Source organism: Lontra canadensis, unplaced genomic scaffold (genome assembly GCF_010015895.1).
Source record: "Lontra canadensis isolate GAN:19392208 unplaced genomic scaffold, GSC_riverotter_1.0 scaffold43, whole genome shotgun sequence".
Taxonomy (NCBI): Eukaryota; Metazoa; Chordata; class Mammalia; order Carnivora; family Mustelidae; genus Lontra; species Lontra canadensis.
Window position 1 is genome coordinate 4,006,539 of NW_022631037.1, and position 16,463 is coordinate 4,023,001.

Genomic DNA, 16,463 nt, shown 5'->3' on the forward strand with positions numbered 1-16,463 from the left:
TATTATTATTATTATTATTATTATTTTAGGATTTATTTATTTGAGAAAGAGAGAACACCAGTCAGGGGAGGGGTGGAGGGAGATGGAAAAGCAGGCTCCCTGCTTGAACAGGGAGTCTGATGTGAGGCTCGATCCCAGGACCCTGGAATCATGACCTGAGCTGAAGGCGGATGCCCAACCAACTGAGCCACCCCAACAACTGCAGATTTATGGGTTCCGTTTTGGTTGACTTTGAGGGCCAGCTGAGATGTGCTGTGGGGACGACGGTGATGGATGCCCCTTGCCTGAAATGGGGAAGCTCTGAAGGAGATTGGTCAGGTCAGGAGTGCACGTGTGTCAGCCATGAAATGTGTGTGGCGTGTGCAGAGCTGCAGGGTGCCCTGACCAGTCTTGCTCTCTGTGGTTGGTTCAAAGACACAGACCCAGGGGTGCCTGGATGGCTCAGTGGGTTAAGCCTCTGTCTTTGGCTCAGGTCATGATCCCAGGGTCCTGGGATCTAGCCCCGCATCAGGCTCTTTGCTCTGCAGGGAGCCTGCTTCCCCCTCTCTCTCTGCCTGCTTGTGATCTCTGTCTGTCAAATAAATAAATAAATAAATACTCTTAAAAAAAAAAAAAAAAAAGACACAGACCCAAACACTCAACATTACTCACTTCTCAGAATCCCCTTCCTTAGCCTGGTCCATCTGTTTCTGTAAAGTACTGGTTCTTTTCTTTCTAAGCCCTTAGCCTCCCCACCCACTCCCACACATGGCCCCTCTTTCCTCCGACTCCTTCCCATTGCTCTAGACAAGCCCAGGGAGGTGGTGCCAGGGCCATCATGGGGTGTACCTAGGAAAGGGGACAGTGGAGGAGCCCTGTGACCTAAGCACACCCTTTCTCCAGGCAGACATACTAGAGGGCTTTTTCTGACCCTGGACTTCCGAGGCCCAGAAGTGTGGTTTGGAACTGGGACTTGGGTTTCTAGCTGGTCTCTGCCTCTCTCTGCCTGGACTGGCAGGTTTCTTAGAAGCAGGCCAAGACTCTGAGCTTGGCAGAGGCTGAGGACATCAGTGAGGAGAGACTAGTGCTCACCCCTGCTCAGGAAAAAGGGGTCTTTGCCCTTACCCACCCTTCCCAGAAGGGTGTGGAGGGACTCCTCTTTTGGGGATCAGTGGCCCGCAGTCCTTGGTCTCCCCCAGACAGTTGTCACAAAGGGCTCCAGGGCTTCATACTGCCAAGGAGGAGGGGCTCCCCTTTAGGTTCCAGAATAGCACTGTCTGATAGTCCTTCCAGCAGTGTTGGTAACGTTCCAAAACATCCTGCTCAACGTGATGACCATTAGCCTGGATGGCCAGTAAACAACTGAAATGTGGTGGTAATGACGGAGGAACTGAATGTTAAATCCCATTTCATTTCAGTCAATTACAATTGAAACTTAGACTGGCCCAGGTGATGAGTGGCTCCTTATTGGACAGCACAGTTCTAGAAGGAGTGGGTCTCTGAGAAAGACACAATGGCTAAGTCGAGATGTTTCAGAACCGCCTGCCACCCTCTTTCCTCCGCGCCCACACGTACACACATTACACATTTCAGGAAGGCCCTGGATACAATGTCCTTTTTTAAGAAAGTACACTGTTTAAATGTTCTTATCTTGAGCGAGGCAGAGCTGCTGCTGACCTCAAATGCGCCCCCACGCATGGCTTCTCTTTGTCCTTGTGCCATCGGAGCTGAGCGGGGTAGGACCTCCGGAAACGCTGCACCTGGGCAGTCCGAGTCCAGCAGTCACAGGCCTCAAAGCCCGGGGTCCCGCCCTGGCATGCCTTTGCGGCTCCCGGCTTCTCCCCTCCAGCAGGAAAGAATCTGGTCCCTGTGGATGCCTGGTAGCTGACCAGTGGGCGCACTGGCCGTGACTGCGGTGCAGTTACCGGGCTAACCAGCCCACACGGGCGGTTTTGATCTTACTTCCTAGTTGAACAGCTTGGCCTCAAGTAAGAAACATTTTTACTTTCCAGAAAAAGGTGGAGGCCTAGGGGTAGTTTTGGGTTTCTTGGCTTTATATAGGTATATATTTTTGAGCAAGGTGGGCGGTGGTGCTGAAGGGGCACTAGGTATTCATCAGATGAGATGGTTCCCTTACCCCCTTGCCCTGGCCTCCGTTTCCCCAGCACCCAGGGCCTGGAAACGCCCTGTGATGTTTGCTGGATGAATGAAGGAGTCACTTCTGCCGGCAGAGCACCCCCTTCTTCTACTCTGTCTCTAGTCTCCTTCTGTTCACTCCTCCTCTCTCCCTGCAGGCCTTGCAAGCCCTTTCTCCTCTCTGCTCTCTTTCTAGCCCAAGCTCTCAGAGGCCTGCTTCATTTTCCAGCACGCTAACCGTTCCCTAGTGTGTCATGACCCACCACTTCCAAACATTCCAGAAAGTACCCCTGCACTGCTGTCTCCCTGTGGCCCCATGGCCTGTGGGACTCTCTGCAGGTCACATGAACAGTCCTCATCAACAGTCCTCATTGTCTCCTGGCCTGCTCCATGCGGATCTGGACAGAGGCCCTCTGTGCCGGCAGGATTTCCTGTGTGCTGGTTGCCCTCTGTGTGGCGAGCCCGAGGAGCGCCCCCTTCTGTCTGGTGACTCTGGTGATTCTACCCCTCAGCGCCTCCTCCTGCCTGACTTTAAGTCTTCAGTTCTTTTTCTTTCTCTCTCTCTGTCTCTCTTTCCTTTTTTTCCTTCCTTCCTTCTTTCCTTCCTTCCTTCATAGAGAGAGAGAGAGAGTCCCTTGCAGGCTCCATGCCCAGCTCGGAGCCCGACACAGCCTGCAAGGTTCTATTTCCCAACCCTGAGATCACGACCTGAGCCAAAATCAAGTCTGATGCTTAACTGACTGAGCCACCCAGGAGCCCCTTTAGTTCTTTTTCTTGTGCTTCTGCCTCTGCCTGCTACTCCCCCTGCTTGTGCTCTCTCTCTCTCTCTGACAAATAAATAAAACACACACACACACACACACACACACACACACACGTATCATGAAATTTACCATTTTAACCATTTTTAGGGGGCGATTCAGTGGCATTAAGTCTGTTCACTGTATAGACATCCATCACCACCATCCATTTCCAGAACTTGTTTGTCATCCCCAACAGAAACTATTCATCGAACAAAGACTTCCTTCCCCCATTCCCTCAGCCTTTGGTAGCCTCTATTCTAGTTTCTGTCTCTAGGAATCTGTCAGTTCTAGGTAACTCATCGAAGTGGAATCATACAGCTTTTGTCCTCTTGTGTCTGGCTTTTAGCCTGTTTTCGAGCATCTGTCAGAACTTCATTCCCTTTTATGGCTGAGGAATACTCCCCTTTTTCCCTTATGTGTACACTGCATTTTGCTTATCCGTTCATCTGTGGATGGACACTGGGTGGTTTCTGCCTTTGGGACAGTGTGAATAATGTTCTTCTGAACATGGTTGTGTCTACACGTATCCGTTTGACTCGCTGCTTCCAGGTCTTCTGGGTTTACGCCTTAGGAGTGTAATCGCTAGCTCATAGGGTAATTTTGTGTTCACCTTTGTAAGGAGCTACCAAACTGTTTTCGCCCATGAGTGCCCATCCACCTGGCAGTGCACCTTATTATTTTTTAAATTCTTAATTTCAAACTACATAGATAATGCCTGTTTGTGGAAAAACTTCAAAGGACGCAGAGCCGCGGGAAGTACACAGAAGCGAACCCCTCCCGCAGCCCCACCTCTAAGATAACCGCTACTTAGGGTCTGCTGTGCGCGCCTGTCGCGAGACACAAGTACACACCAGACGCCTCCACAAAACCAGCGCAGTGGGCACAAGGCCCACTCATTTGGCTTTTTCGTGTCATTCTGTGTTGGCCTCCGAAGGTCTCGGCCGCATGCTTTTCCATTTTGGGCATGTGTCTCATGTTATTTATTGGTTAGTGTGTCCTGAGAGACGAGTGGGGGTGCTCCCCCTTGTCCCCTTGTCGCTCTTGCCAACTGCTCTGTGCCTGCTGCCTTGCCCAGCTTGCCCACATGGGCCACCGTCTCACGGGATCACAGCCTGTTTGGGGGAAAATGAGAGCTGAGCTTGGTACTGGGGAGGCCCTGCTGTCCAGAACCCCCTTCCCCACCGGGCTCAGGTATTCCCAACTCACTCTCTACTCCCGGGGTGGCCACGCTAGGCTAAGCTGAGCTGAGCTGTGAGCGGCTTTGGAAGGGAGGGCCACCCACCTTCTGGAAGGGGCCGCTTTGGCCAGGCACGCCCTCCCCTCTGGGAATTCCGGGGAGTCAAGTAACTTAGAGCTGGGTGGAGAGGTGAGCAGTGGGCTGGTGAGAGAGAGAGAGAGAGAGTCTGGGCTCTGGTGGTGTATGGCACTGAGAAGGTGTTTGTGGGGACGGGCAAGACATCCAGTGCCCACCTCCCCCCATTAGGAAAGACCCAGTTTAGACCTGGCAGAAGTCCACCTTTCAAGCCAAGGACCGGCCTGTCTTTTGCCAGCACCTTTTTCTGCAGAGCCCCAGGCAGCTGGTGGGAGAGTACAAAGCGGCCTGGAAAATCCATAAACTGCATAATCAGCCCCTGCATCTTGGCCGCTTGACTCTGTTTATTGCTTCCTGTCCCTGAAAGCCCTTTACAAACAGAGCGGCTTTGAGGGGGGTGAGCTGGACCTGGTGGGTGGCCTGCCCCTGCCAGCGGGCCCTGAACCCGCGCATTCTCTTAACTCCTCGCCGCCCCAGCAGAGCTCAGGGAGGGTGGGAGCCCCCGGTCGCCCGAGAGTGGGAGAGGACCCCTCCTGGCCAAGGAGGGCAAACCCCCAGAGAGCTGTTTACTTTGTAGCTGACAAAGGACAAGGATCCCATTTCTACCAGTTTCCTTGAGGGTCTGGAGGTGAAGCTGTGAGGAGGCGCAGGAGGGGAGAAGGTGAAAACCTTCGCCTCTGAACTGTGCAAGGTGGGGAGGGGAACGGGACCATTCCCGTGGATCTCAGGACAGCCCTTTTTCCAAGGGCTATGGGACTTGCTCAAAACCTGGTTTATTCTTGTATTACTTTTTAAAAAGCTTTTCCTTTGACTGACTTTTCTCCCATCCCTCCCACCACCGCCTCCTGGAGGAGGGAGCAAGAGGTGACTCTTTGAGGGAAGAGCTGCCCCCAGACAAAGTTGCTCTAGGCACTGCTGTGGGCTGTTTGCTGTCCCTCCCCTTCCCTAGGGGAGGGCCGGGGCCATAAGGCACCTGCGTGGCACCTGTGTGGTTAGGGGGGATGCTGTGCTCTTGAAAGGGCAGGAGGCATAGGTAGGCGGTTTTCCCAGTGCTGGGGCTGCCCCTCCCAGGCAGATGTGGCCAAGTGGTCCCTCGCTCAGACCCAAGGCTCCCCCCGCACACCCTCTGCCCGGGGTGGTTGGAGGCCTCAGTTCTCATCCTGCCTCTGCTACCTTACTCTTCCTTCTTTTATTTGGCTTGCTGAGATGACTGACCACAAGGCCTTGATTAAAAAAGCAGGGGGACATGGGTACTTGGGTGGCTCGGTCCTTAAGCATCTGTCTTCGGCTCAGACCATGACCCTGGAGTCCTGGGAGCCAGCCCCACATCAGGCTCCCTGCTCAGCGGGAAGCCTGCTTCTCCCTCTCCCACGACCCCTGCTTGTGTTCCCTCTCTCACTGTCTCTCTTTCTGTCAAATAAATAAATAAAATCTTTTTACAAATATTTAAAAAATAAATAAAAAGCAGGAGAATGGCTTGGCCTGTGTCCGGTCTCTGTGCAGACCTGCCATGGGGGAGAGGCCGTGGGTCTGCTAGTACTTTCCCGCTTGTCTAAGCAGACTTCCACAGTGGACCCGTGTGTGTCTGAGCCTGTCTTGGTTGTGCAATGCTGAGCGGCCCCACCCTCCCGGCCCCTTCCTGAAAGTGAAATGTGACTGCCCTTGCTCAAGAACAAAAGCCCCAAGTTCAGCCCCGCATGGCAATGATTTTCAAGTGTGGCCACTTCCTCCTGTGGGGCCCGCCGCTGAGTGTTGAGGACAGACCAGGCCCCGGACAGGGAGGTCCTGCTGGGGGTGGGAGAGGGAGCCTGGTGCTGGTCCCTCTGGGCCTGGGGCGGCTGTGGCAGAGGAGGCCTGTGGCGGGACGACTCAGTCTTCCCACCTCCGCTCTGCTTCCCTGCTCTGGGGCCACCTCCACACAGTGCTTCTGCTCTTGCTCCAGGATACCCAGGGGCAGGGGGAGGGGGGACCATTGGAGCCTGTTTCTCCCCTTGCCCACGCAGAATCAGAGGCCCACCAGTGTAAGTTCAGTGTCAGTGCGGTAAGTGGTTGGCAGTGTGGGCTTTGGGGAAGAATCCTTACTCGCCACTTCCTGACTGTGAGACCGCAGGCGAGTTAATTCCTCTGTGTCTGTCTCAGTCTCTTCATCTACCAGATAATCTGCTTCCTACCCTGCGGGGTTGTTCCGAGGATCCCATGTAGGTGAAGTGCCTCACACAGGGCCAGAGTGGGTCCCTGCCACATGGGATGTGCCCAGCCTGGAGCCTGGCAGAATGGGAAAGGGCTGGTGGACTCCTCCTCCCTGCGGCTCGCCCCCCTCACCCCCCCCAGCCCCCTGTACTGTAGTGCAAACTGTACTGTACTGTAACTGTGCTGTAAACTGTAAAGTACGGTGCACACTTAAAGCACCACCATTTGGGTCAGTTGGCGTGCTCAGAGTGAGAAAATAATCCATTTCAGTATCCTTAAATGAGGAGGGTCAGCAGACCGTAGCTGGAACTCCCGGCTGTGTCCCACTGTAGAAGCTGGGCTTCCGTTCTCTCCTTGCCTGCTCATCCTTCCCCCTTGGTTAATTTGGCGGGAGCACACATAGCTTCACTGTCTGCAAAGGTGGCAGGAATCTGAATTCACCCTGTGTCTGTGGGCCTGATAATCCCCACAGCTCCACTGTTATGTATACATAGCCCTTGAAGGACGAAATCAAGCCTATGTTTACTGCCAGGAGGCAATGCTTGAGCACTTGCTAGATACATTGTGAGTTAAGGGGTGACCAACAAGGAACCCAGGGACTAAGGAACAGCCAGCTGCTTTTCCAGCGTCCCAGAGATTGCTGGCTGCTTCCCAGACTGTTGCCTCACAGCTCTTAAGTCTGGATAAACCTTGCAATCCACCATAGGCTGGGGCTGTTCTGGCCATGCCTTTTGTCCGAGCCAGCCCCTCATGCCCACTCTGTGATGGAGGAAGGGCATGCAGGGTCCGCACATCCCAGGCTGGGTTCTTCCCCTTGAGAGACAGAGCGGGTGCGAGTCTGGGCTTGTGGGGTGATTTGACAGAGCCTTTGTTTGCTGACTGTTGACTAAGCCCAGGTGTGCAGACCCAGTGTTTATAGAATCCTGGTTGTCTCCGGCTGGAATGAAGCAAGTAGGTGCTCAGGAGAGGGGGAGGTGTCATGGACAATCCAAAAGTCATTTGTTTAGGGCCTGGTGCCAGAGAGAAGGTATTTTTGCAGATCTCCCTAAATCAGTCTGACTGGAACTCTCTTTAATGCGTGCCTACAGTATACGGGCCATAAAATTCAGTCCAGACACCTGGGAACCATCTGGGGACTTAGGGCACACACAGAGGCTGTCAGTGGGGAGAGGGGCCTGGAGATCATCTCAGTCCTCCTTGCCCATTTTTCAGATGGGAAGCCGGAGGCCCCAGAGGTAAAGTGATCTGCCCAAGGTCAGCCGGCTGGTTTGTCATGGCGCTAAAACTAGAATCCAGAGCTTTATATTGCATCACCCTGTGAGCCGGGGGTCCTCACACTTTACTGGGCATCAGAATGATCCGAAGAGCTTGTTAAAAAGCAGATTCCCAGCACCCCCTCCCCCGAGATTCCGATTTAATAGTGGGGTGGAGAATATGTGTTTTTAGAAAACACCTCAGGGGAGTCTGATGAAGTCTCACCCCCCTCTGAGATACAGGGCTTTAATGCAAAGAGTGTTTGCTTCTGAGACTGATAGAAAAGCACATTAACATTTCCCAAGAGCAGGCTGGAAGCAGGAGGGGAAATAGGCAGAGCTGCAAACAGCTCAGGAGACAAGAGCGCGGGGGCTGAACCCCAGGCTTTAAAACCCTGGAGAGGAACCAGTATGTCGGAAGATTTGACAGGCATGCTGGCTCTGCCATGTAAGGCCACACGAGCTGGATGTGGCCCAGCCCTGGACAACCTCTGGGTCACACATAACTCAGTAAAATGGCTCTGACACTGGTAGAAGGCCGTGATGGACAGTGCTAGATGCTCGTGGACGATTAACCCGCACTCTGTAAATGACAGGTTCTCTGATTATGTGTAACATCTGGGGGAGGGGAGGGGCTGAGAGACTTAGTGTCCTTATAGAACAGACTTTTGCTGAGGGTCTCATGTGAGGAAAGGGGTGGGAAGGGGTTCTGGTTCTATAGCTAAGAAAGGGTACAAGTCCTTCCAGCCCTGGGGGACTGGAATACAGCCACTTCCTTCTGCAGACCTCGTGGTTTGTACCTAGTACAGTGGTACCTTTCTCTGGCCCTAATCCACCCCCAACCCCTCCATGTCCTTGCATCCCTGGGAGGTTTCAGTGGTGGGAGAGGTGAGACTCATTAGGGGCTCTTCCTGTTTTCTAGAGGTGGAGACTGAGACCCCTGGAGGCAAAGAGAGCTGGTTATGGGGCCCCCAAGTGTTCCCACCCCCTTCCTCTGACTGTCCGATTTGAGGGCCAGGGCTGGCAAGCCCCACTGGCCCGATGCCCTTCCCCGGGCTACATTCCAGGGGCTGATCCTGCCAGCGACTGGGAAGGCGGTGCCTCTGGTTCTGGCCCGCACTGGGGTGGGTCAGGTCAACCTGAACTCACCTTTGCTGCCCCAGACACTGTAAAAGCCACTCTGGGCACAGGTGGCCGCCTCCCGCCGCCCTGCCATCAGCCTAGTGAAGGGAGTGGCTCGCACAGGGGCCCTTAGGGTGATGGAGGAGAGTGTGGCTGTAATTTTAATTCGGAGTCGGGTGAAGAGAGGAATGACTGAGCACCTGGGGGCAGAGGGGAGTGTTCAGGAAAAACCTAATGAAGGTTGTCGCTGTCCCGTGGCCTCGTGAGCGAAGGGGTCTGCGGGAGCTGGTGTATGCCGCATGCGAGCTACTTTGGCGTCCGTGCACCACACAGACAGGGAGCACTGGCCCAGGAGTCTGGGTTCAAATCCCAGCTGGGATCAAATCGCAGGCCCAGGAGCTCTGCCACCTTTGGCAACAGGTGCCCTCTGGGAGTGAGAACATGCGATTTCTTCCCACTGTCCTCTCCAGGCCTCTCCCGAGGGCACGGGTGGGCATGTGTCTGTGTGGAGGTGAGGCGGTGTGGACAAGGGAGGGCCTCAGGTCTGGAGTGGATGCCCAGCGGCTGGCTTCTGTGCGCCGCAGGCCTTGGGAAGGGAGCTCGGCTGCTGTGCAGACTGAGAAGGAGCTGCGGCGAGGAGGGGGAGCAGCCCGTGGTCGGGGAAAGTAGCTGGCCTGGTAAGTGGCTCTAAGCAATCCCATCTGCTGTCTGGGCCGGCCCTTCTTGCTGGGGTGGAATTTCTGATGGTGTCTTGGCTGCCAGAGGGGGAGGGCCGAGGCCCTCCCAGCCACAGCTGCTGCCTGTTCCTTTGAAGCTCAGAGCCAACCACCTCCTCCCCAAGGCTCTGCTCCCCAGCCCTGGGCCTGCATTCCTCAACTGCCAGAGGCTCTTCTGAGAAGGCCAGTCAGCTTGTGTGCCTGCGTTCCTTCACCCCTGGGGATGGCCTGGAGCCCCTCCCCTAGAGGGCAGGCCCCCAGGAGTACTGGGAGGTCTGGGCCACCCAGGCCCCAGTATATTCCAGTCCCTTCTCCCCTAGGATGCATAGCAGAGTATGGGCAGGAATGGGGCTGTTGGCTAGCTCCGTGCTCCACTCAGGGGCCCCAGAGCCCCCCAAGTTGAGGTCCTGGAGGCCCCTGCTGGGAGACCTTTGTGCTGCATACTGTCCCCCCTCCATAACCCCAGCCAGGCCTGACTCCTGCACCAGGCTCTAGACTCAGCCCCAGAGAAGTGTGTGGCCTTGGGGACTTACTAACAGCTTCTCCAGGCTGAGAGCATCTGTGTGGAGCCTGTGTGTGCCCATCGCAAGAATCCCCCTGGAGGGGAACCCGTCCTCAGAGGAACAGGTGTCCCGTTCTACAGATGAGGAAACTCAGTCAGAGAAGCTCCACTCACCCAAGCAGTGGTGATCAGAATGAAAGCTGAGGTTGGCCCAGAGCTAAAGCTCCTCTGTGACGCCATGCTCTGCACTCTGCAGCCTCTTACCCCAGACTCCGCAGTGTTCACAACCAACATGCGGCTTCCCCTCTGCAGGGAGCTGCCTGGCCAGACCTGGCCCTGCCCTGCCCCGGAGGACCCCCTCACGCTGTGGTGTGACCTCTGGAACAGCGGTGGCATCGGCCACCGCCTTACCCACCGCCCTTCATTCTCCCCTGCGAGGCCACCAGGAGGTGGACGGGCCCCTGAGCAGGAGGGAGCCCTGGGGGGAGGAGTGGTGCCCAGCTTCCACTGAGGCAGGACTGGCGAAGGCCTGCTGGGCAAGTGGAGGCAGGAAGGATGGAGTTGGGACTCAAAGGATTACAAAAGTTCTAAAGTCCTACAGGCTTTGTGGTTTGCTTTTTCTTAAGATTTTTTTTCTTGTCATCATTCAGTTTTTGTTTTGTTTTGTTTTAATTAGAGAGACAGTGTAAGGAGGAGGTTAAGAAGAGCATGGACTCTGGAGCTCTGCCGTTTGGATTCAAATTCTGGCTCCGTCACTGACTGTGTGATCCCACGTAAGTGATATCAACTCTCTGGGCCTTAGTTTCCTTATCTGTTAAGTGGGTCTTATAATTCCTTTACTTGGAGGCTTAGAAAGTATATGGCACATGGTTAGCCCTCATAGACATTTGCTGTAATGATTTTTAAAAACTGAATCATGTCTGTTGTAGATAATATACATAGGCAAAAAGATGAAAAAATCACTGGCATTGCTGTCCTCTTGCTCTTCTTTACAGGTGATCTGCTTATTTTATTTTTAAATCAATGAATGAACATGAATCAAAATGTAAAAGATATACAAAGATTTACAGAGAAAAGTTTCCCCAATCTGTCCCTTATGACCTAATTCCTCCCAGCAGAAACCTATAGGATCAGTTTCTTGTGAATGTCCTCTCCATACATACGCATATTATAATATACTGTAGTCCAGTACTGCCTTGCCTTGTTCCCCTTAGCCATGGGTCTTGGGCAGGGACACGTATAGAGATGCCTCATTTTTTGTTCACTGTTGTAAACAAAAAATGTATCCTTCCATGATACATAGTATATGAATTCCATAGAATTGGGATTCATGGATCAGTGGGTGAGTGCACAGTGTGTATTAGTGTGGGGGCAAGGGGGCAGGAGTCGGACTTCTGTTCCCAGGATGCTCCCCTGCTCACCCTGAGCACCCCTCCCTAATCTTGGTTCCTTGGCCTGGATTCCCTGGGCACTCTCAGATACTCAGTTGTGTGGCATCCTTGCCTGACCACCTGTCCCAGGGGCTCAGAGACATCTGGGACTGTTCAGACTTGAGAGCTCAGCCCCAGACTATGCAGGCCCTGCTCCTGGAGGGACCTGCAGCCCAACTGCCGGAAGGAGAGGCCCAGGGAGGGGCCACTGGCCCCTCTTTCCCAAGAAGATGGACCTGGGCCAGCATGAGCTCATGCCTGGAACTAGCCCAGCTTCTCTGGCCTGCACCTGAGCTGCCAGTGGCTCCCTTCTCTGAGTCTGGGCTACTGACCTGGTCCCAGGTGCACAGACATTGCTGTCAACCCAGAGGGGTTCCTCCGGGGTGCGGCCCCTGAGTAGGGCAGTGGGGAGCAGCACCCCTTCTGTTCATGGATGTTTGATCTCCTCGCAGCCTCCTGGGTTGAGTGTCTTGGCTAAGCTGATAGAATTTGTTGATGGAGAGAGGGATTGTTGTGGAAATAGTTTTTAAGAAGCTCAGGTCGAAGTGGAAAACAGTTGGTCTTCTCGGCAACTAAACAACCTTGGTGGAGTGCGAAAAGGTTTTTGTAAGGAAACGGTCCTTCCTTCAGGATAAGGCTTTGCCTGCAAACTGCAAACTTCTCCTTTCTCTTCCCTTGCTCTCCCAACACGGGCCCTAGGCACCCCCAGCCTCCCCCAGGGCAGCTTTGCTGCCCCGTTGAGGACTCAGTTCTGGTTTACTTGAGTTCTTGCCACATGCCTGGCTCTGTGCTCAACTCTAGGAATACGGGACGGTGGGGGGGCGGGGGTGGTGGATGGATTTACAGCGTGATTCTGGAGCCAGACCTCCCAGACTCAAATGTCGTCTTGGCCACTTAGCTGTGTGACCTGAACAAGTCCCTGGACCTTTCTGTGCTTCATTTTTCTGTCCATAAAGTAGAAATCACAGGGATAGTATGCACCTTGCAGAGCTGCAGAGAGAGGATGGTAAGAGTGAACATGCAGAAGACACCTGGAATAGGGTTGGCTTGGAAGGAAGCCAGCAATAGTGTTAGAGTATCATTCCTACTATGACCATTATCCGACCAAGATGAGTCAAACACCACGTTACTCATGCCTGAGGAGCTTCATCTTGGACTTTTCAGCTGGAATGCAGAAGGGGCTTCTTGATGGTGCCTTTTATGGCAGCCTAGCTCTGTACTGGGGCCTCAGGAGCCCCAGGGAGGGACGAAGGTGTCCTTGGGATTGAGGCTTCAGGACCAGTCCTTCCCTAGGGGAGGACCTTATTAATTTCCTTTGAAACCTCTTGCCCTAGGCCCTACCTTAGCTCCCCTTGCCTATACACCTACACAAATGGAAATTGAGACAAGAGAGAGAAAAATTAGGAAAGCAACTGTGTTTCTTTTCCTTCTTTTTTCTTCTATGGATTTTTAAAAGATTTTTTTCTGGAAAGGGGGACTTTTGTTCTGCCCCAGGCTTAGATTGGACTAAATGATAGGGCATGGCCCAGAGAGGTTAAGTGGGCAACCCAAGGTCACAAAGCAGGGTGAGGTATTGCTGAGTCTGTCTCTCCTCCTCTTCCTCTTGCTCCTCTCAGGTCCAACCAGGCCTCCTTTCCCCTCGCACTGTGCTCATTGTGCCCCCAGAGGTGGGCACAGGTGTGGCTGCCCCACGGCCCGGTCCCCTCAGAATGAGACTGGCTTTGTCGCCGTCACCCCAGCAGCTGTGGCCGGTTGCGTTTTCCATTAAGCCTTTACCACGCCTTGGGCAGGAGCAGGAGGCTCGGCATTTAAAGGTCACCCGGCTTTTGAAGCTGCAGCGACATTAATAGCTTGGGAAGAAAACAAGCCTGTGCAGGGGCAGGAGGACAAGGCGCCTCTGTCAGCACCACCCCTCCCCCTGCCGGCGCGGGCTCGAGTGCGCGCGCGCGCGCACACACACACACACACACACACACACACACAATGACACCCTCGAGCGCCCGCACTCACACGCAGACCCTAAGAGCCTCTCTTCGTCTCTCGGGCCCCCACCTTCCTTTCTGCCCCCTTTGGGGGCCTCTCCAGCTCAGAAGCCCAGATGCTGAGCTGTCTTCCCTGTGCCCTGCCCCCATGGCGACTGGGGTGACAATTGGACAAGGAGGCAGCTGCCCTTCGGCTGCCCGGCAGCCTCTCCATTAGCGCTGCCATTACCCACTTGAGGTTTCCCCGGGGCTTAACCATGGTTACACAAGCGTCCCAGGGGTCATATGACCTCATTCTGGCCCCGCTGGCTTTTGCAGCCCGGATTCCTGATGAGACAAAGTAAGCCGGGACCTTGTCTTCTCGTCCGGGAAAGAAAGGGCTGGCAAGCAGGGTGCATCTCGCTTGCCAATTCTAATCACTTGATGAAGGGCTCTGTGGGCTCCACAGGACAATAGCAATACCTGGATAGATTCGTGATGTCTGCCAAGGACGGGGGCGCGAAATTGGTGGCATGTGTGTGCCTCGTGTTTCCCACTTGGAGAATAAACTATCCTGAAGCTCTTCCAGTGTTGGGTTCTGAGACCCTGGGGCTTGTTGGGTTCCTCTCTTTTTTAGTCCGAGGTGGGGGTGGGGCAGATTTTTGGGTTCTGGGAGAGAAGCTGCTCTGTCTGCCCTTTCCCCGGGAGCAGCTGGAGCCTGGGCCCTGGGACACCACCTAGTGGCCTGGCATGGCGGTGCCACTGGGCTGGGCCCAGACCTGAGGCGAGTCCGGCCAGTGAGTTCCCTTCTGCAGGGCGGGATCACAGCAATTACAGATGGATCACAAGATCTGGTGTGTCCCTTGTCCCTGGGGGATTTTCAGAGGAGGGAACCAGAAGTGTGCGGAGACAGAGCTGGCCCCTGGCAGTCCCTCCTCCTTGGAGGAGACAGGGTGGGGGTGGGGGAAGGAAAGTACTGGCAATTGGGAGCTCTGGCCTCCTAATCCCACATCTCTTCCTGAGGCCTCCTGTTCTCCCCCTACCTTTCAGGGCTGGGTCCTCCCCAGGGGCAATGGAATGTTAAGTCAGATCTTGAGGGGGTTGACTTCCTGTCCCCAGGAGCTGACACTGGCTTGGCAAAGGGACCATCCTGTCATCAGCCTCCTGTGCCTTGTAAGGGAAGAGGCCCTCAGGTCAGGCAGTAGGAGGCTTCTGGGACCTTAACCATGGTACTGACTGCCTTGGCCTCAGTTGTTTCATCTGTGAAGTGGGATAATAATCCATACACACACACACCCCCCCCATAGAAATGATAGCTTTTTCATGAGGACTAAATGAGAACATAGAGGAGAAAGGGGTTGGGAAACTAAGAAGTCCTCCGAGTGGCGGAGATGCTCATTGATAAGGAAATATATAATCTCTCAGGTGGTCTGTCGCATGAGGAGAACAAAGCAGGGCAAACAGTGAGGGAACGTGGCAGATAGGGCTGGTGCTTGGTACAATGATGCTTGAATAGGGTCCCGAAGGAAGGGAAGGAGGGAGCATGTTGATATCTGTGAGGAGATGGAGGCCCCTGGAACACGTGGCTTGCAGGTGGCTGTGGGAAGGCAGTGGGGAACACCGATAGGCACGGTGGTAGCAGCAGAGGTGGTGAGCTGCAGCCGGGTCCTGGGATGGTCTTGAAGATAGGAAAGATGGGGTTTGCTGCCACCGGGTGTGGGGTGGAAGAGAATTCGAGCACTTAAGGAGTCGCCTGAGCTTTGTGCCTGAGTCACATGGAGCTGCCGTTCAGAGATGAGGAAGGTGGGAGGGGCAGGTCAGGTCTGGAAGGAACCTTGAAGTCGGACGACCCATTATGTCAGCTGCTGTGGGACATCCAAGTGGGGGCAGCAGGTCAGCTGTGCGGTGTTGAGTTGAAGGGCGTGTTCCCAGGAGGCCTCCGGGCAAGAGAAATTTGGGAGCCTGTATTCAGCCTGTAGGTGGTATTTAAAGCCACGGGACTGGATAAGATTGTTCAGTCTGTGAGTGTAGTCAAGGGCCACGGTCTGTGCCTGAGGCCATGCCAACTTGTCTCCTTGGGTGCTTACTAGCTCCGGACCCCCACAGAAGTTCCATCACAACATTCCTTCCAGGTGGTATTTACACCTGTTCTTACAAATGAGGACACTGGAGGTCGAAGAAGTGAAGTCATTTCTCCAAGTCACACAGCTCTACTGACCCCAGTCAGAGTGGGAGCCCAGGACTCTGGCTCCCGGGCTCTCACAGGTCCATGTGGACCCTACCTGGTCCTCCAGGAGACTGGCTGGACTGACCTTGGGCAAGGTCAGGAGAACAGCACTTGGGCAGCTGGCCCACCTCCCTGGGCCAGGCCAGGAGTGACTCAGGCCTTGGCTGTCTCCTCCCACTTGGAGTGAGGATTGGCAGGCTGCTATCCCCCTCCTCCTGGGCCCGGATTCCTTCATGGGGAAGTGGAAGGCCTGGCTCCCTGGGACCTGGGGGAGGACAGGTGTGGGATTTCTGCTTCCCAGTCCCCGGTCACTCAGAGCCCTGAGTTTAGGAGAGCTGAGGAGTTGGCCTCCAAGACCAAGACATCTAACAGGCTCAACGGGTTTCATTCACTTCCACTTTTCAGAAGTGGGTCAGGGGTTATCTCCCTCTGTTGTCCTGCTAGCACCTGGCAGCTGGGGTTCAGAGAGGTGGAGCAGTTTCCCCAAGGTCACAGAGCGAGCTCTGGGGCCAGGCCAACAGACACCCCACCCCCAGTGCTGTCTAGGTCACATCTCCTCTGCTGGAATGTCAGCCAGGCCGTGCCCAGTCTTCTGAGCCTGAGCCACACGTGGCTGCATTTCTGAGGTTCCTTGGCTCCTAGCCCTCTAAGCCTGACTGGGCACTTTTGGCCCCTAGGAGGTGGGTTTCTAATTCTGGCCTCTCTCTGTACTGGCTGTGTGACTTTGTGCAGGTTGCCTGACTTCTCTGAACTGGTTTCCACAGCTGTGGAATGGGGACTATTATGTCTATCTCTGAAGTTATAATAAAGATGAAATGTGAAAGCGCCTGGC

At 54.5% G+C, this 16,463-nt stretch overlaps 1 protein-coding gene across 2 annotated transcripts in view; it reads left to right on the forward strand.

Annotated features, from left to right (window-relative positions):
• Positions 1–16,463, forward strand: part of CUEDC1 (CUE domain containing 1) — an 81,952-nt gene that overhangs the window by 41,102 nt on the left and 24,387 nt on the right. For both annotated transcript variants that reach the window (XM_032871982.1, XM_032871983.1), the window contains one exon: positions 10,690–10,786. The gene's annotated coding sequence lies outside the window, so the exon portion shown is untranslated. The remainder of the gene's footprint in view (positions 1–10,689; positions 10,787–16,463) is intronic.